The sequence below is a fragment of the Desmodus rotundus genome, chromosome 13, assembly GCF_022682495.2.
Source record: "Desmodus rotundus isolate HL8 chromosome 13, HLdesRot8A.1, whole genome shotgun sequence".
Lineage (NCBI taxonomy): Eukaryota > Metazoa > Chordata > Mammalia > Chiroptera > Phyllostomidae > Desmodus > Desmodus rotundus.
The window spans coordinates 83,948,984-83,974,072 of NC_071399.1; the positions used below are offsets into that span (position 1 = coordinate 83,948,984).

Sequence of the window (25,089 nt, forward strand, 5' to 3'; positions counted from 1 at the left end):
TCCGCCGTACCCCACAGGGGAAGGCAGTTGTTAGCTCATAGAGCAAAAGGATTTTAGATAAGTGAAAAGTATTCCAACTAAGGTTGTTCTGAGTATCATCAAGTCTTCCCCAGGTGCAATAGTCATTTTTGGCAGGTGCTTTTTCTTTTTTTTTTTTTTTTTTTTTTTTTATTGTTATGCAATTACAGTTGTATGCCCGTGCTTTTTCAAAACCAATGACAGATTTCATTGCCACGACAGGGAACCCACCTATCTAGCATTTATAACACTTGCATAGGCATAGTTTATGAAATTATTAATATATTTTAAGTAGCTCTTCATTTCTTCTCAACATACTTCCTGCAACGAATGGTTGCACTAATGACAATATAATTTGAGACAACTTTATCTGAAATGAAATACTGTGTCCTGCATACCAGTGTTTTTCTCCTTTTTTTTTTTTTTTGGTGTTTACAAGTTAAGTGCAAAATAATTATGTTGTTGGAAGTATATTGGAAGTTATGTTTGTTGAGCAAAGCAGACGATAACTAAGAAATTACAGAGAGGATGACTCGGAGCTTTCTGAACATTACGGACCAGGTCAGAACCAAGAGGATGTAATCTCTGAGCGGGCGAGTGATCCCGTCTAGACTGGAGGAAGGAGAATTCAGGGACCAAGCAGGCGATGCACAGGCGCCAGCTCCTACTCTCTTGGAGAGAGCTGGGTATTAAACTTTCATGAATTTTGAGAGCTGATTTACTTTCAACTGTTAGCTTAAAATTGCCAAAATGGAGCTTTTACAGTAATTAGCAGTTGATTTAATTTAAAGTGCCCTCCATATCTAAGAGAGCTCATTGTTAAACATTTACCAGCTTATTTGGATAATATGCTGGTTTGTTAAATAATATACAATTTATATATAACATATGATATTTATAAACAGCATTACTTGGATAATAATAGTAATAGTGCTAATAACTTATCTAGCTAATGAGGTCAGAGAGTGGTTAATAATCATACCATGGCTATAACTCTGTATGGTTTTTAGTTTAAATTTATATTCATGTGTTAGCAATAACCAAATTAGAACATGTGTTGAATGTCACACTGGTCACGAAGAAGCACCTTCCCCTTCGACCACTCTACGTCATCTGCTTTCTCTGATGCCACCGGCGCCCTCCACGCTGTTGACTCCAACGGTCACTTCTCAGGCCTCTTCATCGCTGACCCATCAGCATGTTTGACACGTTTTATTTCTCCCTGTGGCTCCGTGCACTTCTTCCCGTGGCTCCGCAGGTGCCATGTCAGTGACTCCTTTGTTAGCTCCTCCTTTTCTCTTTGCACTCTTAATATTGACACGCTCGAGAGCTGAGTCCTTGTTCTTTTCTCGTCTCCATGGGCACCAGGGTTCACAGTCATGGCTCTGCTGACATTTTGAAGTTTAATTCTTTATTGCGTGTGGTTGTCCTGTGCTTTTTAGCATGATTAACAGCATCTCTGACTTGTAGCTACGAGATGCCACCAGCACCTCCCCTCTCCATCGTGACAACCAAAAATGTCTCCAGACACTGTCGCATGTCCTCTGGCAGGTACAGTTGACTCCAGTTGAAAACCACGGACTTACATTCCTTGCAGGCTTGGTGATCCTCAGTCTTACACCTTTACATGCATCAATACGTTGTTGATAAATGCATTTGTTGAACTAGCCCAGTCTTCTTTGTACAAATCCCAGGCTTGTACATTCAGCTGCCTACTTCCCATCTTCTGTTTGATGTCTGTAGATATCTGGGACTTAAGATGTTTGAAATGGAATTGCTCTCACCTTCTAAACCTTCAGCCTCAGCCTTCTGCATCTTTTGATACTAACTCTAATCTTCAAAATACCAAGGACTGGTGGTAAGGGTGGCTTAAATGAGAAACATTTATTTCACACAGTCTGGAGGCTGGGAAGTCCAGGATGAAAGGGTAGCAGATTTAACGTCTCGAGATGGCATTCTTCCTGGGTTGCAGATGGCCACCATTTTTCTGTATCCTCATATGGCTGAGAGAAAAGGAGCTCTGTCTCTTCCTCTTTTCATGAGGGAATAATCCTACCAGAAGGTCTCACCCTCTGGACCTAACTAACTCTAGTTACCTTTGGAAGACCCCCACTTTCAAATACCACCACCTTGGAGAGTGGGGCTTCTACACATGAATTTCGGGAGGACACAGCACTTGATGTCAATGCATTTCTTAAGCAGTAGAAAAAAATCAGAAGCAGAAAGTATCTTTTCCCACGTAATCCATTGGGATGGCTTCACCTGCATTTTTGGTGACGGTCTTGCTGCATAATCTCTGAAGGGGAATCCAGGATTGTTTTAATTTTATTTTACTTTGTGGTGCCCCTTGTCAAAATAGTGATATTTTATATTTACTATTATTTAAGAGAAATCGGTTTTTCAAATTCATTATATCTTGGAAAGCAACATCCCTGAAGTAAAATGTTACTGATTTCAAGACATTATGAAGAATAAAGATAGAGGAAGCATGACCTTGTTTATTAAATTTAACAATATTTCAACAGAAATAATATGTAAATATTTAACACAATACATTTGGCGAACATAAAAGGAAATACTGTTTTACATGGTGGGTAGTAACTTTTAAATAGTTGTTATTCTACAATATAGTGCATGTTGAAATCTTACTGTTAAGTGAATTTAGTGATAACTTATTCATAAACAGTTAAGAAAAGTTAATATATTGGACAGTATTTTAATGTTTTTAGATGATCACAACAGAACTGTGCATTTATTCAAAATATCCTTTAGTAGCATCATAAAGAAAACAATTTTGGTCTGGCTGCTCAATATGTCTGATCTTAAATAGTATTTATAAAGTATCAAAGTGAAGCAGAAAATGAAAAGTTTTTTTCTAGATATTTCAAACTAAAAGTCATTTAACATAATCCTTTCCATTGTGAGGATTTTGGAAGGGCATAAAATTTTTGTCTCCAAGCAGTATTTTAAATATAGGTTGGTGATGATTCTCTGGTATATTTAGCTTATTAACTCATTTATTTCCTACTAACTCTTGCATGCCAACATGCAATATGTACTTTACTGCTACTTCCTGGCATATCCATTCCAGACAGGATTTATTGATTACCGTCTGGATGGTACTTCACCTCCTCACTGTCCCTTCCCACTATTGCCCATCTAGGTATATGGATGTGCTTAGTTCTTCTAGGGTATCTTAGTCACAGGAACACAATGTTCATGTCTTTAATTTCTGGCTTGCCACATGTTGCCAGGATACTTGGAAAGTAAGGTGATTGCCTTGCTCTCTCTCCTCTTCCCTCTGCATCCTCCTTGGCTGAAGCCCATTCTGCGCCCACTCCAACTCCAGGCTTTCTCTGCCTACTCTACCAGGCACCGCCTTTTCACCTGCTGTCTTTCAGAAATGCGTTGAATTGTCTTTGATACTAGCAGATTTCTGATCTCTGTATTTGTGATGTTAGACCACCCTCTATTTTTATTGTATTTTTTAAAATTCAATGACAGTTGACATTCAACAGTAGTTTCCAATGTACAGCATGGAGGTTGGACATTTATATAACTTATAATGTGACCTCCCTGGTAAGCCTGGGACACATCTGACCCCACACATAGTTATTATAATATTGTGGGCTCTGTTCCCTATGCGGTACTTCGCATCCCAGTGACTGCTTTGTAATTATCAGTCTGCACTTCTCAATCCCTTCCTCTTTCTCACCCAGCCCCCCAGCCCTCCAGCCCCCTCCCCTCTGGCAACCGTGAGTCTGTGCTCTGTATCGATGAGTTTGTTTCTGTTTTGTTTGCTCACATATTTTTTTTTGATTCCACATATAAATGAAATCATATAGTACTTGTCTTCCTCTGACTTATTTCACTTACCATAATATGCTCTAGGTCCTTCATGGTTATTGGAAAAGATAAGATTTAATTCTTTTTTTCATGGCTAAGTAGTATTCCATTGTATGTACCACATCTTCTTCATTTATTTCCATTGTAATATATCAGCTGGAGGGGAAATTAATGTCTTTTTTTTTTTGACTAGATTAAACCAGGGCATATTTTATTTCTTTGTTTATTTATTCAATATTTTTTTGGCATGCTTTAGGTTTTGTTCTTTAGTCTGCTTTTATTTTTTGTTTTTCTTTAATGGTAGATCATGATTTGATTTTGATCTTCTTCCAAAGGTAAGAAAACTTAAGTCACTTGTTTTTTCCCCATGGTATAGCAACTTGTAAAATTGGTATTTGCTCTTTCTACTTATTATCTATGATTCATAAACTTCAGGTTCATCTCAAGTATCAAAGTATTACTCATATAAATTGAACTATTCTACTTAACAATAGTTATAATTTCTTAATGTAATAGGTTACATTTTGCAGGCTGGCTCACATAAATTATCTTATTTAAAAAAACCACAATTTGCAACATTTGCCTCAAGAAAAAATTCACACCCATCTTTTCCCTCCAAAATCCAGCTTTGATATACAAGTATAAACTCCAGATCCTCCAATTCTGGATTACTTGGTTCATTTATTCCATCATTTAGAGAGTAATTATTTGTGTAAAGTGTTGGATTAAATGCTTTGTTAAAGTTAAAATGAACATTATTGCTGTAATGATTGTGGTATTTTCATTGACATTGAGTAATTTATTATTAGCAGTTCAAAGAAAAAGGAAAAATAAGAAAACATTAATACTAAGAACATATTTTCTCCTTCATATTCCTTATTTATAAACAAAAGCAGGTTTAATTTCTTTTTCTCCATATTAATCATCTGCAGTCATTGCAACAAATTCCTGCTTTTCAGGACTTCCTCAACTAAGGCAGAGAAGGATGACTTAGCCAAGATGTTTAGGAAAAGGATATGTAACACCCAAATTGTACGTTAGAAAACCGACGCCTGGAAGACAAGATTAAGAGCTCTGCCTCTGCCCCTAAAGTGGAGTGAGCACTGGAATGCGTTTCATCTGCCGCTGATGTTGACAGAGTGCCCCTCCTGCTAGCTGAGCAGCTCAACGCACCAGGAAAGCCGCGACCCGCAGGAAAGCCGGTGGCGTGCTGACAGCAGAGCTGCTTGGGACACCCCAGCTGGCCCCGTGGTCCTGGTACTCTGGGTTGTGTTCACATCTGAAGAAACGCCGATGAGATTCGCTGGATTGGCAGCTTGGTTGACACGTAGCTGCAGCTTCTGCAAACATTGACATTTGGTGTCAAGGGGAAGAATAAGCACCCATTAAGGGGGGTGCAGAGTAAATAGGGAGGTACACATTAGGGAGATTATCTTGCATCTCTACGTTACAAGGGAAGTCTTTTGAAAAAGGAGTGATTTCAAGAGTGTCAGATAATCTGAAGGGTACGATGAGCAAATTCTCCCCAGGAATGGAGAGAAAATATTTTAATAACTTAAAATTTTACTCCACAAATGTAATACTTAAAAAATGTTTCAATGATGTTCATCTCTGGATGCATGTAGCTTTATTTTAGTGTGTACATCATCTCTCTAGGTTATGAAATGTTTTCGGGCAGAAGCTATAATATTCGAGGCCTGGACATAGTATAGATTCTGTCGTAATTATGATACCTTCTATACTCATATGCACAACACAGAGGATCTAGCTCGATGCTCGGAACATTGTAGGTCCTCCGAGAATATTTGTTGAATAAATTATTGAAGATAACAGGTTCTTGTAGGAATGGCAGCTTGCTGAGAGCTTAAGAACAAGTTTATCTCTCTTCTATTTTCAATAGTGTTTGGTTTAATATAAAATACAAAAACGATTATTATTGCTACCCACAGCATTGCTATCTGTCATCAATATTTAAAGGGTTTTTTTTTTTTTGGTAATAGTTCAAGGAAAAGAAATATAAAGAAAATGTGGATGTTGTGACCACAACTCCCTCACCCATATTCTCTATTCATTGTAAAATGAAAGTGCCAATCATAGCTTTTTATTTTTCTACCTCTTAAAAATCAAGGTCATTTTATAATTTTCTATACTTTATAACATAACAGAGTCACATTTCTTTGAAAGTAAAAGAAATGGGCACTTTATAATTAGTAAATGCCTTAGGGATGACACTAGTAACATTTTTACATTATTTTAAAAAACGAATGAACTTAAGTTAAAGAAAATTACCAAAACAAAAAAAGATGGTTCTACGAGAAAATTATTGAGACATACACACCTTGACATTATTTGCACAGAAATGAAGACATAGCATTTATAAATTTAGGAACCTAAAACCGAACGTTACTTGATTGGGCTTCACAAGAGGTGGGACTGGCTCATTGAAGTAGCTATTTACACATGTCACTTACCTTGCCTGTCCATTGCATGTTCTTTCAATGTAAGCAAACAAGCATTCCAACCTGAAGGGTCAGAAGTTTAAAACGATAAACAAATGTCACTCAAATTCATGTTACAAAAAAGAGGAATTTATAGGAATCTGAGAGATTACCCCCTCCCAGTGGTCTTTATTAGCTCACAGCGCTTAACTTCCCTCTTACAATATCTTCCTTGATTCTGTTTCCTATCATTTAATCTCTCGTGTGGCTATTTTTGTGCTCAGGTCAGGGTATGCTCAACCTCTTCTGGTAATAGCTATAAAAATAAAGTCATTGTGTCTTGCACTTAGGTATGAGAATTCAAGTGAGTCATATGACAAGCGTTCTGCCAAGGTAATTTTTAGAGATAGGAGAGATTATGAACTTTTTTTACTTACCTATTTTCAAATACACTCTAATCCTTTTTTGTTTCTAAGGGTTTAGAAATGGTATAGCAGATCGTTAGCTGTCTCAGTCAGGAGCTATACTTTTCTTTAATCTTTTTACCTTTATGGGAAGCAGACACACTTTACATATTTTAAGTTATTATCTAATTTGTTTCCACAGTACCTTTACAAGATAAAATGGGCTGGGGAATCTTGAACTCTTAACTACAATGTTAAGTTTTTTTTTTTCTTTTTAGTTTTTAAAAATCACATTAACTTTTTATATTATGTATTTATTATTCAAGTCTGGCATGAACTACGTAGCTGTAGGTTTTAACGTGGAGACCAATCTCTCTGGCTCTCTCTCTGGTCTTTGAAATCTCTTAGGTTGCAATAATGTGGGAAGAGTTTGCTCCCCTAGTCAATGAATAAAAAATATCAAGACCCTGAATTGTAAGAAAGCATTTCTTTATGGTTTTATCTAAATACAAACCAGATGTTAGCAGGAGTAAAGCCGTACAACATCCAGGTCTTTCTATTGTTGTTTTTTTTCTTCAGAAATAATGTTTTGTTTGTTTCTTTGATTTTGCTTTTGAAACCTCAGCCACCTGACACTGTGGACACATTTCAGAGTTCACAGTTGTCGTTGGTTTGAGTTAGATCAAAGATTATGCAGCTTTCACAGTTTTCCTTGACACAATTCTTTCTTGTGTTCCTTTCATGCATTGTTCCCTTCTGAACAAATTCTCTGGCTGTCCCAAAGGATATGGATTTGTACTTTGTACAGGGAGCTGATGACATAATATCAAAGTAATGGCCCCCACGCATTACAGACAGAAGTTAACTGATTCAATTCTTGTATATCTTTATCTCATGAAATTTTAATGCCATACAACTGCATCTCAGCACTGGAACTACTTCTACTAATAGGAACTGCTTGCTTGCTCTGTACTGGATATCATGGTAGCACTCGTTGGTGGTGACCATAATGTCATCCCTTGCACACTGCAGAGCTGATGTATAGTAACTAGTCTTCTCTTGTACCAGGATTTGAATCCGAGTTATCTCACCTTAGCACGCTTTCTAAATCTTTCATACCCCCTGTTCCCAGGGAGGCTGTAGCTCTTCCTGGTTGAGTACTTGACGTTCCTCACTGTAAAGGTTCCTTCCTTGGGTACATTTTCTGCCTTGGAACAATGGGCATGGGTTAAGCCATGGCCTATGAACCAAAAAGATAAACATTCAAACACAGAACTATTCATCTGCTTATTTACATGTAACTTACCAGAGGCCATAGCAGGAGGCAGGGAGTATTATCATGGTATTGAGAGCGAGCCCTGGACTTAGAAGACATGGGGTAGAGCTCTGTCTTCTTCTTGACAAGCGGCTGGTTTAGGCGGGGTAGCTGAGCATCGCCAAGCCTCAGTTCCTTCCTTCCAGTGAAGAGGCAATGATACTTTTCTATGGCTGGACTGTTGTGGAGAGTAAGTGAACTATGTAAAAACCATAGTAAACCAATTGAAACATAGTAGGAAATAAATATATGATAGTGTTCTTTGCTTCCTTCTTTCAAATCAGATGTTCTAAAATAGTTTAAATTATGTGTAAAAAGTATTTAGAAACACAAAATATTTAGCAATCGGTTGTTTAATTTTTGGTAATTGTGATTGAAACCATAAATAATTATGAAATTATAACCCTTTGTTTATATGAATTATATGCTGATACATCATTTTAATATTGTAAGTATTGAGATGTTAGTTTAAATGATTCATTATGGCCATAAAATTTAGTAAATAGAAATAGTTAAAAAGTATTTTTAAAATTGTGTAACTGTGGCCCATTAGAGGGTTATGAAATCAATTTAAAAACCATCTTTTTAATTAAAAAACCAACAGAATAAAGCAGAGTATATCACTGACAGTAAACTTAAGTAGTATTTTTATGAAACCCTGTATTTGGGTTTACACACACACACACACACACACACTCACACCCGGTCATATGTGTGTAATGCTGCCGTGTGATACAACGTTAGTTCTTTTAATGGATTTCAGCATTTTTAAAAGGCACTGTTTTAAGGGCCAGTTCATCTCTGAACAGCAAGTTTGGCACCAGAAAGATGAAGCAGCATTGCTGTCCGCATCATTCCCACTCACGCATGGGCTGTTTTCTCCCATAGCCCCATCGTTATGCCGACGTGCCCTGTATAGTTATGACATTAACTCTTACCCCGGTGCTCACCAACCAGCTATCATAACAAGTCATTTAGAAGAATTTCTTGACATGTGTTCCTTAAGCTAATGTTTTATTTAGCTGTTGCAATCTCTTTGCTTCTAGTTGCTCTTAGCCATCAAAAAGAAGCTTGGTGAATTTTTTAAAAAGAAGGAGAGATGATTTTTTTTTTAAATTTGAACTTTGCTTGGTAATTCTTGCTAATTTTAGTGGTTCTTGCTGTGCTAAAATTATCTCAGGAGAACAGTTCAATGATTGCATGGCATACATTACGATAGCAAGTCTATGCCAGCTTGAGTTCCTAAAAGAGGCAGGGTTAACAGGGCAAAGGTGCAAGGAAGATCTGCCCACTAGATTGAGATTTTACCGGAGATGTGTGAGTGCCTGTGAACCTTCACTCAGGCTGAGGCAACTGAAGGAAAGGGGAAGAAATCTCAATCCCAGACCTGACGAGCCAGGTTCAAAGAGGGCCGTCTGGCTCCTCTCCCAGCTGTCAGAATGGTGCTGGAATGAGCAGAGAGGGAAAGCATGTTGCTGAGCTCTGATTCAGTGCGGAGAGTCTCAGAGCTTGACAGAATCCCTGCCGCTCTGAACCACGTGGCAGAGCGCAGCCTTTTCTCTCTCTCTCTCTCTCTCTCTCTCTCTCTCTCTCTCTCTCTCTCTCTCCTCTATCTCTTTGTCTCTGTCTCTTTCTCCCTCTCTCCTGCCTTTGGCAAATTGGCAGAGAACCCCCACATTCTGCCCTCCACCCCCACCAAAACTGAGCTGAAAATATTGAAATCTAAAGTTCAAAATGACAGGCGGGGAGCTATTTTGCATGTAAAAATATGATTAAAGAATTCTGCTGTTTTTAACCCCTTGGTTCTTATTTTGTGCACATGCTTAAGAGCTGCTCAAAGGAGAAAGTTAGTATTTTATTTTTTAAATTTAAAGACTTGTGTTTGGCTGCCATTAAGAGACCCTAGGCTTTGCTTTATGGGATCATTAATTAGCACTTTGAGTGGCTGAAGGGACATATTTAGTCCACCTCACACTTGAAACACGCGAGAGGCGTATATTAATGAAAGACTGAAACGTACTCAGGGGTCCCTTGCTGCCATACTCAAACACTTATAAATGGGGCTTTAATTTAAAGAGCTTCTACAGTGAAAATGAAATGCTATATTGACTCTGAGGCCAGATGCTCTTTAGAAAAATGCAGTGGGTACGTTATTCCCAGTCTAAATGATAAAGCTTCAGCTCGGACCTGGACGTACTCAGTGATAATTTCCTGATGATCATGGAGGGTAATTGAACTAAGGAACCCCAGGATGCCTTTTGCACACTGGCTGGCAGAGGGTTTCCAGGAATATCCTTCTTGTAGGAAGTACATAATTTTGCATAGCTTTGAAACTGCAGACAAAAATTCATTAAAATTTTGTTCTTCAGCAGTGGACTGAAGGTCTCCTTTTTAGTGGGCTAAAGTAGGTGTACAGTTGGAGAAACAGAATTTGTTCTTGCATTATTTATTAATTATTGTACTATGTTCCATTCAAACAACTGTGAGCCTACTTTTGCCCACCCCCGTATATGGGGAAGTACTGAAATTTAAACTGCAGGTTTTGTTTCCTGTGAATTTTAACAAGTACAATAAATGATCTCTTTAGTGAATTAATTTGTTTTTGTACAATAGCAAAAATAGGGTTTGTTCTTAATTTTTTATTTAATTTTACTTTCATTTTATCTTTTTTTATGATTTTTAAAATTTATTTTTAGAGAGGGGAAAGGAAGGAGAAAGAGAGGGAGAGAAACATACCACAGGTGAGAGATACATCAATCAGTTGCCTCTCCCACGCCCCCAACTGGGGACCTGGCCCGCAACCCAGGCATGTACCCTGACTGAGACCTTTTGGTTCACAGGCCAGCACTCAATCTTATTAAGCCACACCAGCCAGGACTCATTTTATCTTTATTTAAAATTTTATTTTTAAACAATTGAAAAATCCATTCTTGAATCACATGATTTGAGTGAATGAATGACAGGGGTAATGACTGACTTTGTTACAACACCTCTTTGTTAAAGAACTTTCACAGGAAATGTTTTGTCGGGTTCTTACAATAACCTTGTACTGTATTATCCCATTTTTATAGAATAGGAAATGAAGTTCTAACTAGATGAGTAATTTCTCTAATATTAAGTAGTAAACTATAGAAGTAGAACAAAATGCTGCTGCTGTTCTTTAAAAAATTTATTCCTGGTTTCCACTTGAATACAGGGAAATTCAACAGAAAATTGAACTAAAAATGAGGTAGGAGCTGGAACCATATTAATTAGTGGAAATGGGAAGTAGAAATACAATATTTTTTAAAAAGGTGACCTATGTACACAGCATAGTGGGAAAGTGGGAGAAAGAAGTCAAACAGATGAACTGACATTTAAAAATAGTATCAGCATTATCCTCAAATTGCAATTTTATATTTTATCAGCATATTAATTTGCACCATTTTGATAGAAATATTTACAATAGGATTTCAATGCATTTAATGCATGTTCTTTTTACAGATGTTCGAAGAATCAGACTTTTCGTAATAGATCAATGCTTCTACAAGCCTGCTTCTCAAACCAACTAACACCAGATTTACCTGGAATTTATTAAGAATACAGATGTCTAGGTCTTCCTCTAAACCTCATTAATCAGAGTCATTAGCAACTGACCCAGTTGTTTTCATTTTCAAAGAGCGTCTGAGACTCGTCCACTAACTTTTGCAAAGCAATAGATTTTATTTTTAATATAACAGATTCAAGCGGAAGTTATATAAATAGGGTTATGCTTACCCCAACTCTCCTTTTTAAATATCATAAATTATCACAAAAATTTATACCGTGTGAAAAAGGAGATTACAGAATAAATAGTTTAGACTCGGAAATGAACACGCATACTCACACAGAGACACATATATAGAGAAGGTACCTTGCAGTGGAAGGATTTGCTTTCTAGGTAAATGGTTTTGAATGCCTTCAATCAAATATTAGTTAGTCATGCGATGTTATCTTTTGGAAAATAATTTGAAAAGTACCAACAATTTTGTTTCTGCTACCGATTTTTACCTCTGATTCCTAAGTATCTCAGAACTAGCCTTTCCGTTGTACTTCCACACATTTGTTTTGGTGTTGATTTGGCAGGTTTAATTACTGGTGATAGGAGTATTTTTGAGGGCTGACAATCGGTTATGAATTTGAGTGAATGACTGTAACAGTGCACATGCCAAGTGAATTGATCAGCTAAACAACATAGGCATGAACGTACAGGAAATAATCAAGTGTAAGATCAATCATATAAAGAAATATTTTCCAGCATTTCCTTCAGAATGTATTCAGAGGAGCAACAAGGAAAATAAAAGTTTCAAATCATTTTGGAAATATGTTTTCAAAAAATGTTAAGTACATTTTTGGTTTTTTTAACTGTTAGATTCCTTAAAGCAACTAATAGGACAATGTACAATGAATTCCTTGCTGACAATTACATAGTTCACTGTTTCCTGAACGTATTTGCTAACAAAACTTTACTGCATCTGTATCTTGTAGGACTAGTGTAGTGTGGAACAAAGTTTAGACAATGTGGATTTAAGTTATGTAAATAGCAACAGTGAACCACATAACCTAGTCTTTGTAACCTAGTCAAGGTAGGTCTTTCTAGAAAACAAATGAATTGTGGATAATTTGAGTACGATTTCTTGTAAAAGTTTTATAACTTCCCCCCCATTCTCATCCTCCCAAAGACATAGCTGTATCTTTTGCTATCAGAATGACTTCAAACACGGCATAATAGCCCAGGAGGACCCATTGTAATAGAGAAGCAAAGAGAGTGCACCAGACTCATCGGTTATTGAGTATAGCTCTGCTGGCCCTGACGTGTGCCTTCCTATCTTAGTCATTATTATGGGCTCTGACCCTCCTGTCTCGGAAGAACACAGCTCTCTGTGCCTTTGAACTGACACTGATCACGTACGTGGACTCTGGTTCGTTCCCCTACAATTTCTGGACTATACTCTCACCTGCCTACTTGAATTCTTATGACTTTGTGACAGCTCCTCGTTATCTGGGTTCTATCCATGAGTCAAAGACAGAGACAAGCAAAATGGGAAGTCAACTCCTACTACAAATCAGAAAATTGAAAATATTTAGTATACCCACATGTTACTTTTCTGTCGACTCCTGCCTGATAATCCTTGCATTATAACAATGAGTCCTCAAAATCTCTGGTTCTTACTGGGTCCTCAGACCTAAATTCTCCAGAGTGGTACCTTCATGCTTCTGCTTAGGACATGGCATGCCACTGGGGGAGCCTGAGGTAGCTCCCCTTCCGGGAACATGTACGGAAGCAGGACTAGACTCCAAATTCCACGTGGCGGTCAACCATGTCAGAGGCAGTGCTGGCATCACTTTACATTATCTGCATTCCAGGAGTTGGCTTTCCAGCTCTGACCCAACACAAAGGTCCTCGGTAACTTCGTGTTAGGGGGATGATTAGAAACTACAGATAAATAAATTGAAAGCAATAGCTAGAGTAAAATGTATAATGATGTCTAGTTGTCCACAGCTCAAACTGTATACCTGGAATGCCGTGGTCTAAGGTTTAATTTTTTATAGTTAAAAAACTCCATCTTTACTCTCTCTCTCTCCAGTATATGGTTTTAAGCCTTACCCATTTCTGTACCTGTTACATGTGCTTCGGTAATACACTTGTGCACCGCCGGATGTTTTAAACTCAGAATATTAGCCGAGAATTTTGCACCTTAGATCTGGTGCCTGACTATCAGCATTCAGCAGTTGTTATCGCCACTACCGAAATGTTTTAACCCAGAGTAATTGTCCTGTTTGCAGACTTCCCAGTGGCAGGCAGTGGCCGGTGACTGACAGCTGGCAGTGCTAAAGTTCCTCCTGAGTGTGGCTCACAGATAAGCCAGAGGCCTTCCGCCTCGCCAAGCGTCGGAACTGAGAGTAGCCCGTCCACTGGCTGACACGGGGGTTGGCGAAACTTTAATGGCCCGGTTGGTGGTGGCTCTGTTGGAGAAGAAATATAAAATCAAACAGAATGTCAGGTCAGATGAATTCCTCAGCTGTGGTGCTTACTTTTCCTTATTATAGAACTAACTGGCAGTTTAGTAAGTTTTTTAAAAAATTTCCTCAGAATATGTTACAATAGTTGAGTTCATTTTCCCACACATAAAGTTCCTGTCATCTGTTTGTTTTTTTTTAATAAAGAGAAATTTTTAGCACATAGTGTGTAAATCCCAAAGACCGTGAAACATATATAAATATACTCTACTGAATATGTATTCCATATACATGAGTATTAGTCATTCATGCCATAAAAAATAAAATGGAAAGTAGCCTTTATAATATCTATCTGGTCTCTTTTAAGAAGTAGGCATGAAGACATAGTTCATTAATTTTGGGGGGTTTAAATGCCTATGAGCCTTTAGGGAGGGTTACGGTATAAAATCTAAGATTCAGGGATGCCGTCTTTCTCAGGGATTTATGTGCAATTAAACAATAACACTTTATTTAATGGGGGTAGTATAAAGTGTCCAAGGGAGAAGTCATATTTTATACCACACCAAAACTAAGAGTTTGGAGGTGATTCAGAAAACAATAAAATGGTTCCTTTTCAGGGAATTAATGGCTATAATAACAGAGGACTGAACTTGGGGTATAAGCTTATTATATATGAGGACTAAGCTCTAAGACCTCATTTTCCTCATCTTTTGGTCAGACAACAAATGACAATTATGGATTATTATGTTCCAGGATTTCTATTAGATATTTACTGTGTTACTTAATACTTCATATAAGTCAAAGCAACATTTATTATTTCCTCTATTTTGCAGATTAGGACACAAAATTTACAGATGGTGCCACTTACCTAGTATTGCAGAACCAGCGACCTGTTGTCCGGATTTCAGTCCAAATCTGGCGTTATTTCTATAAATTCTGCAATTGCAGGGGCACAACGATCGTTCGGATGCTACCCACTTTATTTAATGTTATAACCACCACTAACCTAATACCAGGGACATAAAACAACTTTATATTTAAAGTAGTTTTGAGAGATTACTTTGTCAAAATAATGTTTTACTAGGTCATTTTATTTCGCTGGCACAAAGTGCCTTGGATAAAGTGCTGCTATTGGCAAAAACGAAATCATATTTACTATCCACTAACCCAAGGACTGTGTTAAGTAACCATATTTCAAATAGGAAAGCCCCCAAATGTCGCTCTCTGCACAGGAATCTGTATATAAAAGAGCCACATAATGCCTCTCCTAAAAGACGTTAGTTACCAGGTCAGAGCAAACATCTAGGCACCTTCCCGCCACAAGAGACACCTTCCCTCTGAGGACGTTTTCTAAGCGCAGCCACAGGGTGGCGCTGCAGGGCCAAGGAGTCAGAGCCGATGTCATGGGCGCGCTGCGGAGTCTGGAGAAATAAAACCCATCAGGCTGTGAGCAAAGCGGCCCTGTCGCACGGGAACGCTTCCGTTACGGACTGAATTGGGAAGAGCTGTACTTCCCCTGCAGAAAATGTTTGCAAATGAGATGGGATGCACCAGCACAGACTCAGATCAAGGCTTGTAAAAGGCCAGGTTGTAAAGATAAAAGCGCTGTTTTAGAGTCTGTTAAATCTTCCTGCCTCGTTTCTTAGAACTGGGAAATCCTACTCCTCCGCAAGTATGTGCCTTTGTTTTAAACATGTGCATTTTTTGTTGCTTTGAAACTCTAGAAGAAAGGAACACTGCTAAGAATATAAACAAACACCCAGGAAAATAAAAAATATATATATGTTTTATAAGAAAAGTATTTATGAAGAGCTTTAATACTAATTTGTACTCTATACCAAACTTGTAAAGTGGTTTGAACATTTATTATGACTCATGCTTTCTTTCCAAGTGGGGAAATAAAGACCCAGGAAGCTAAAATGAATTGTCCACATTTTCACCTCATAGTAGAACCAACATTAAGGTCTAATTTGTCCTCTTTTCATGGCGGCATTTCCTCTACATTAGGGGGCTATATTATTTATTATTCCTCAGTTTGCTGTGTTGTCTGAGTTCCTCTGTATTTGTTATTGCCCCTTCCATCACTCCTATCCATAGCAGGGAAAGAGGATAACTTTCACAATTTCTGTTAATCCTATATCCCCAATCACTTAATTGCCTGAAGAATGTAAACCTCCATTGCAGAAGTGGAGATGGGTGGAAAAATCAGAAAGCTGTGGCTGTTTTTATTACTCTGTCCCAGTTTCCAAGAGCATATTGGAAAAACACTGTCTTTACATCTTTGGATTCCTGTGAAGAAATACGGAGCCCGAATGAAGTTTGTATTCATTGTCTCCTGCATTAGTTTCTCTTGTTAAAATACACGGTATGAGGTTTAAGACCACAGTGTGATACAGCCGCGCTGTTTCTGTGGTTGGAAGCAGAAATTCCCGTGAGGCATTTCAACCTATAGATATGTATGTTTGTTCTTTAAACCTGAAAGTAATCGGATACTTATGACCTCGTGTAGTCTGCGTGGGTCTGTTTTGATCTTCCTGCAGTGACATGCCGAATATTGAAAGGAGTTTTTTGACACATACAAAACACGGTTTATATGTGCGTGTTTGTTTAAATATTTTTTTTTTGCTAGGTCCAAGAGGACTTCCCCCTTCCGTCCCTTTTTGGGTCCCTTTGCTGCACCTGTTACGATCCTGCTGAAAGCTCTCTTGCTTCTCCCAAGCTCTGAGAAGAGCTTTGTACCTTTGAAATTTTCATTAGCTTTTGACTGGCTGCCAAGGTTTGGGCTGCTGCGTGGTGTGTGTGGTACAGAGCGGCCATGCATTGGGCTGCCGAGTCTCGAGCTCTGGTTCAGCATGACAGCAAGAAGCTCCAGAGCTCGCTAAAATAAAGAGCATTGCAGAACAGAGTCGTATTCTTTACTAGGTGGTTGGTACAAAGGAAGGGTTAGTCCTCGGTGACCCCAAAGGGTCGGTATCAGAAGCATCCTCCTCCATGTTTGTACGTGGTTTTCAGGCCGGGGGATGGGAGGTCGGGGAGGAGGAAGGGGCAGATGAGGTTTGCCAAGTATTGCAAATAAGGGACATATTTAGAAAAGGTGCCAAGCACTGACCTTATTCAAATTTCTTCCAGTATCTCCTTGTGTGAAAGTAAGACATTTCAATTAGATATAACCTAATTAATTTATAAAACCAAATTAATAGTTAACAACGTAGAACATGGTTTTTTGAGACTTAGCTAATTCAGCATTGAAAATACCTTCTCCTCCCAAGTTAAATCCTATCAATGTGAACACTGGTTTGGATAAGATACTCAATATTTAGGCTAAGGCTTTCAAATTATTGTCACTGAAAGGTTTACTATAACTTTCAGGGATACCTCTGTAAGTATGATTAAAATTCTATCATTTATATCTCTATATTTTTATCAATTTCTCTTTTTCTTTCTCTCCTATATATAGATCCATATATATCTATCTCTCTATCTATCTATCTTCCACTTGTAGGTGCTGTAAACTCAGTTTTAACAGGTATGTAGGACAAAGGATACCAGAATATGCAGTTTTCCCACAAGTATTGACATTTATTCTCCAGGTGGAACGCAGAGGCGTTTGCTAACCCTCGTGCCACTTTGGGGGCTCAGCGCTGTTACACCCGAGGACGGCAGACATCTGGGGTCTGCTTTTCTCCGCGCCGTGCATTTGGAAGACTTCCAGAACATTATAGACATCACTTGCATTCCGTTGTCTTCTTTGCTAATTTTAAAACACCTGCACAAGACAGTGTGCAAACGAATGACTAGAAAGGCCACCACCTTTATTAAAGATAGAGACCACGGCAGCCCGGAGCTTGCATTGTGCTTTGTGGGTGAAAGAAAGCAATGGAACTCTGTTTACTCCACTCTTTTCCTTTCTCTCCCTGAATTTTTCTAACACTTGTATCTTTCTAGTAGTGTTTCCACAAAAAATTAATGAAGGTGGTGTATTAGGCAATGCGCTGGCCCCATAGGCACATAAATCATCTGACCCAAGGTGGAAATCTGGCAATCTGGCCATTATTATTTTTTTAACGTTTTAATTATTTATTTTAAAGAGAGGGGGAGGGGAAGAGAAAGAGAGGGAGAGAAACATCAATGTTAGAGAGAAACAGCCATTCATTGCCTCTCATACACACCTCAACTGGGGACAGAACCCACAATCGAGGCAAGTACCCCAATTGGGAGTTGAACCAGTGACCTTTTGCTTTGTGGAAAGACGCCCAGCCTGCTGAGCCACGCTGGGCAGGGCTAATCTGGCCGTTAGGATTCCTAAGTGAGTGTGATGTGATGTATCTCCAGCTGCTGTTAACATGCTGGCTCCAGCGGCTCAGCAGTGCTTCCCCACCCTGCATGGGACCTGGTTCTCACACAAGATTCCCACAGAGTAGCGACTCCACCTAGATACGTGTTTTTCCACTCAGTTTCCACTTATGTAGAGTAGATTTTTTCCATGAGTTAGACATGTTTTATTTTGCTAAAGCAAAGAATAATTCAAATGAGGTTCCCTCTTTCTCTTTCTTTGCTGCTTTCTCTTTCTCCACTTCTTCCTTCTCTTATCCCACTCCTCCCTCCCATTTCCTCGGCTACCAGGAGCACATCGTAAACCACTTGTTGAGTATTTGATTATGTCAGGATAGGAAAAGAATATAACCCATTGCCCTGTTCCTCCAGAAGCTTACTTAGCTAAATACTGTCTTACCATGTAAGTGTTCTGGCCCTTAGAGAGTCCAGAGGAGAGATCGATAAGAGCTAAGTTAGCCAGAAAGGGCTTCATTTAATAAATATTTAATGATGACTTACTGTGTGTAATTCAGTTGTGTTTGACTGTACCACCCCCCACATGTGCCCTTCTGCTACTAGGAGCTCTTCCTGGGCCAGGACTGTGTTTGTGTGGTCACATTTGTGTGCCCGCTGCCTGGGACACGCAAGGCAGACACTTGTCGAAGCATTTGGTGAATGAAAACATGCATATGCAATGCACGCATGAATGAATGGCCGTTGGAGAATTGTAGGAGATGCTTTTTTTCTTTCTTGGAGGTGCTTCTTTCTTCCCTTGATGGGAAAACTGCGGCTGGACTAATTGCGAGGGCTAGAGGGCTAAGAAGGGTGTGATGGATTGAGTTTCCGAGAGGCTTACTCATTGCTAGTTTCTATTCCGTTTAACAAAGGGGAAATTCACTCAGCATTGAAATCAAGGGGAGAGATAATTAACTGCTTAGTCATTTATGTGCCTTCATCCCAGGAACCAGCTGTTTCCTGGATCATTTTTTATTACCATTTTTATGTATAGTATGTCTTTGCAAGAAAACCCCCCAGTGCAGCAGACCTCAGCAGTTGGTGTGCCGTAATGCATATTTTAGAGCTACCTAGAAGACACTTTCTGTGAGTCAGCCTAGACAAGTGAGGGTGCCAGATCCTATCACACTCCTTTTTAAAGCCCTGGCAGATTTCTTCTGGGCTTTGCAAAGGCAAGAGGGTTAGCCTTGAGGTTAGCCCTCCTGGATATGACCCCTTACCCTCCCATTTCCAAGCAGTGTGGCTTTGGTAGATTAACCACGGGGTGTGGCTCAGTTAAAACTCTCTTCACAGGGTGTGGGGGCCTGAGAATTTAAAGGGAGAAAGATGTCAAGTAAATGTACTCAGAACATATTTTTTTCTTTCCCTATCTCTCCTGTATGAATAATTTTTGTTTTGAAATTCCGTTCACACAATTTAGGGATTACTTCAACTGGAATCATTTTTACCTGTGCTAATTTTAAATTTTAGCTTGATTTAAAGTACTTTATGGGATGTCTCATATTCTACCCCTATTTTATTTTGTTATTTGCCTCAAAATATCCAAATTTAATGCCATCTCTAGATTTATTCTGTCTTTAGGCATAGGGATTAAACTCTCCTGCACTATAAATGAATGGATTTTGCGTACATTTTCATGGTACATAATTGGAAGGAATTGTTTTTGCAATGTGCCCATGTAAAAAAGAACAAATGTTATAAAATTTGAAGAATCAGGGTGAGAACTACATCTTTTGGAATCCTTTCCTTACAGCCCCTGTGTTCTGGGAAGCTTATAGGAATGTGCAGTCATGTCTGTAGATGGCGCCATTGCACCAGGCAGAAAGAGGCCATCCCTGAGTATGCAACCTCTTTCCCAGGCCAGGCAACCTGCTTGGGGTAGCATCCACAGTGCCAGGTTTTGGAATTGGGAAATGCCCATATGGGAAGAAGATATGCATGTTTTAAATGTGAAAAAAATTAAATACAACCTGATGGGTTCTATAGTCATTGTCTCCATTTAAAAATGTATTTTGGGTTAGAAAAGAGGAGTTGATGAAAGGTCCAGATGGAAAACTTTACTTTTATTTTCTGGAAACCCTTAATCAAACGATAGGGAACCACAAGTAAAGGGACTTACACTGATCAATGTCAGTTCTCAGGCATGGAAAGTGAAATTCGGCAATGTCCTCCCTTCGTTCTTTCAACCTACTTTATGTGATCAAGACTTTTTATCCATATTTCTTTTCCATTTTCTTATAACTAGTTTTTATTCTGGCTTATGTAAGCTGTTCAGTTTTTTTTAAATCTATGATTGGATTTGTGTTTATAATCCTTGGTAGGATAACGCTATTTCAGTGTTAACTGTGCTTTTGAGGTTTATAAATCATTAAGGGAAATTTCACCTAAAAGGGTGATTTTGTAACTGGATTTTTGGGATACAATGTTGGAATAAATGGAGCAGCCTTGTACAGAAATTAGCGTCTGGGGTACACTAGTGCCAGACACAATTGCTAGATGACATGGGAAGGGAGGGTGTTTATTTTTTTAAGCTAAACTACAGTTGATGGAGAGAGATTTGAAGACAAGCCTCACACTGTTTGCTTGTGGGTTCTGTAAAGTATTTATTTGTCCTTGTTTTGTACTGGAATGTCCAGTGGCCTGCAGGGCCCAACTGCTGGGCCATAGCCACTTTCAACAAAGAACAAGGGGACAAAAATGGCGTCCGGCTTCACTGACACAAAGAGCAAACAGCACTCAAGTTTTCATGTTTCTATGTGTCGTGAATAGTGCTACTTATGTAGGATTGGCATTGTTAAAATGATCCTAAGAAAGTAATTTTATGTGAATGTCCCCATAGCTATAGTTAGTGAAATGATATAGTTCTAAAATCATTTGCATGTATCATTAAATATGATGCATAGTATAGAACGTAAGTGGGCAACCGAACGAATGCACATAAAGTAAACCTCATGTAGACATTGTCAACTCAGAAGGTAGAATTTTACCAGCCTTGTAGATTCATGCCCACAAGGAAACATGGGCCTCTTGCCAGTGTAAACCCCTCGGCCTCCCCAGATGAAACCAATATTCCTGACTTTGCTGAGAATCTTTCCCTCACATTTGCATATATAGTTATATATATACATCCTTAAGTAAACAGAGTGTTGCCTGCTTTTGAACAAGTATCCTACTGTGTGCATTGTGTTGTGTCTGACCTCTGATGCTCTGACATTATGTTCGTAAGGTCCATCTATTTTAATATGGGCAGCTGGGGCTTATTCATTTCAGTTGCTGAATATTTTGTGACTATAACACAATTTATTGACCTATGCTGCTGACGGACATTTGGGTGTTTCCACATGGAGGCTGTTAGGGACAATGCCACCAAGAACTGTCGTGTGTGTGTGTGTGTGCGTGTGCGTGGGTGTGCGCGCAGGTTTCCCTACAGTGTATATGGAGGAGGAAAATTGGTAGAGCATACGTTTTTCATATTCTCAGATTTACTAGATAATGCCACATGCTGTTGCAATAAGGTTGTACCAATTTCTTCTATCAATGGCATGAAATAAGACTTCTGAGGTTTTTTTCAGATTTTATTTATTTATTTTTAGAGAGAGGGTAAAGGAGGGAGAAAGAGAGGGAGAGAAACATGGATCAGTTGCCTCTCACATACCCTTTACTGGGGACCTGGCCGGCAACCCAGTCATGTGCCCTGACTGGGAATGGAACCTGTGACCCTTTGGTTTGCAGACCGGTATTCAATCCACTGAGCTACACCAGCCAGGGATCTATAATGTTGTAAAATCAGCTTGTCAAGTTCTGTCAAATTTATTGGGGTTTTTGGTGGTATTATATTGTATTATCTACAGCACAGGTGGCAAACACGAGGCCTTGGGGCTAAATCCAGCCCTCCACCTTGTTTTATCCGCCCGGCACCTTGTTTCCACCAGGCGGCAGTGCCGAGCTCCTTGCGCCTAGTTAAGGAGTAGTTACATTTATACAGTCCTAAAATTACATTCAGCCCTTTGAAGGCAACTGCAGGGCTGATGTGGCCCCCAGTGAAAATGAGTTTTACACACCTGCTATACAGTATTTCAACTTTCAAAAAATGAAGTGTGTGTGTGTGTGTGTGTATATATAAATAACCCCTTTTAATTTCTTTAATTTTTTCAGTAAAATTTTATAATTTTTGAGATGATATCTTACATATGTCTTTATAGTTATACCAAGAATATACAAATTGATATTGATTTACACTATTATAACTTATTAAAATTTTGTTTTTCTTACTTTTGCTGGTAAATAGGAATGAATTTATTTTGTGTGCCAATTTTATATCCAACAACCTTGTAAAACTCCTTAATTAATTCTATAAATGTACCTGTAAGTTTTTTTGTATATAATTGTATTATCTGGGAAATGCCATTGTCCCTACCTTTCTAATCCTTAAAAATTTTGTTTATTTTTCTTGCTCTGCCACATTGTCTAAAACTTCCTATAATAATGGATAAAAGTGCAGATAGTGGTTCTTGTCTTGATTCCAGAACTAAAATTGATAGCTTGTTACTTACCAATAAATGTGAATTTTTCTATAGATCTATGTTAAAGAGAGTGCCCTTCTGTGCCTAGTTTGTTGAGAATTTTTATAATGAATGGATGTTGAATTTTATGAAAGTGGATTTTCTCACTGTATTATGATAATGTGATTTTTTCCTAATCTATATGATTAATTATAGTGCTTGATTAATGTTAACTAATCTTCATTTCTAGACTAAATTCAACTTAGACATTACATGTGATCTTTTTTGTTACATTGCTGAAATCGATGTGTCAATATGCTTATGAGATTTTTGCATTTGTGGCTATGAATGGAAGCTGGTCTTAAGTTTTTAAATATGAAAGAAAAAGGAATTAAAGTAGAAACCAAGGTGCAATGTGCACATACATGCCATATACAAAATATTTTTCTTTAGTTGTAAAATTGTCTGTTTTCTCCTAGTAAATAAAAAAAGGCTTTTATATGGGATTTTAATACTATCTTGTAATTCTAAAGACTTATACAACTTGCCTCACTGGCAGTATTCACCGAGTATATTCAAGTGGGATGTTATGCTTTATTTCTTATGTCATCCAGAACTTATCCCTTCTCTGTGTGAATGGCTTCAGAGGAAGATGAAACGAATTAAACTGCATCTCTTGGAAAACAAAAATCAGTTGAAATTCACTGGCATTGCAAGTCTCATTGTCTGTGCGTCTTCTCCTGACAAATGAATCAGGGACTCAGGTGTTATGAAACAGCTCAAGTTGATGACTGATGGCTTGAACATGACGGTGACATGAGCGACTTCACCACTGGGACGTCTGGAGACTAGACGCCTGCTCATCATTTGCGGTTTGAGAAAGACACCTGTGAAGTCCCACTCCGCGTTCTACCAACTCAATTATACTTGTTGTCCGCAGGGTGGGCAGAGCTCAGCCTGAGAATTCATTTTCCCCAAGAAAGTCTAAAAACAATATAAGATGAAGCCTTTCCTCTTAAGAATATTAAAAATGTATTGGGGATAAATGACACTTATATACAACATTTTTAACGTGGTGCAAAACAGTATGTGTTCTCTTTCTGAAACAGATAATGTAGCACACGAATATCTTAGAGTTCAGAACAGTGAAAGATTAGTTATGTGACAGGATTTGAACTAGGGCTTGTTGCACTTATTTGAGAAGACAGGTGTAAGAGGATGGTAGAATATACCTTTTTTTCCCCTTTCATTGTAAATTTTTTGAATCTGCAAGGGAAGAGTGTGCTTAATAACAGGCACACTGAGTGCCTGCTGTTTCTCAGTCCTGATCTAGCCGTTACATGCATTATCTTACTTAATCCTTGAAGCAACCCTAAAAGGTAGGGCTCTTACAGATGGAGAAACTGAAGGCTGGAAATCTCAAGGAAACTTGTCAAAGTCCAGGCAGAAAGCTGAGCTCAGGCATTTACCTCATGGACTGTTGCTAAGCGGTGACCATGAAAAGGAGAAAAGCTTTTTCTCTCTCGAGGAGAATGAAAATGATAATCTCAGGTATCTCCAGCCTAGAATGTTCTCACACTTTGTCAAAGTCACCTGATTCTGACCCTAAGACTAAGTAGCTCTCTCTTTATTATAGGTTTTATAAACTTTGTGTTAGAATGCATATATAAAATCCAAGTTCCTTTTCAGCCTAATATTATTCCCCGGTGTCTGTGAAGTAATTTTTAGAGTTATTAGCAATTGGAAGCATCATAGAATCACTTCTCTAAGCAGAGATAAAATTTCTTCAATATTTAGTTTGTGACAGCTACTAAGCCAATGTAGAGATTGAAGGCAGCGTTGTAAAGGTGCGATGGAAGAACACTAAGAAGGAAAGGGATATAACAACAAACTGGGTGTTAATGGAAGTAGCGCTTAACACAAGTTTTATCTATGTGAAGGATGAAAAAGCGGGAGCTAAGGAAATGTGTTTTACGAACCAGTCCTTTCAGGGCATGTTGTTAACAGTTTCTTGTTATGCCCGTCTCCCAAACTGCCAATACTTGCGGCTATCCATGGGCACAGAGGTTCACCCACCACAGCCTCCACCCGCATGCAAGGGTCACGTCCTTAACAACATATGTCTGTTTTGTCTGCCTGATGCTCCACAGGTATGAATTGTGAGTCAACAGGCCTCAGATAACCAACCCTAAATCAGAATACGATAACGAAAGTGTGTAAGAAACTAAGTGCAGGGTCCCACTTCGACGTGGTCAAAT

General features: G+C 38.5%; 1 protein-coding gene across 2 annotated transcripts in view; it reads left to right on the forward strand.

Moving 5' to 3' along the window:
- The window catches only part of GPC5 (glypican 5), a 1,144,217-nt gene that overhangs the window by 299,944 nt on the left and 819,184 nt on the right, over positions 1 to 25,089 (forward strand). The window lies entirely within an intron of this gene.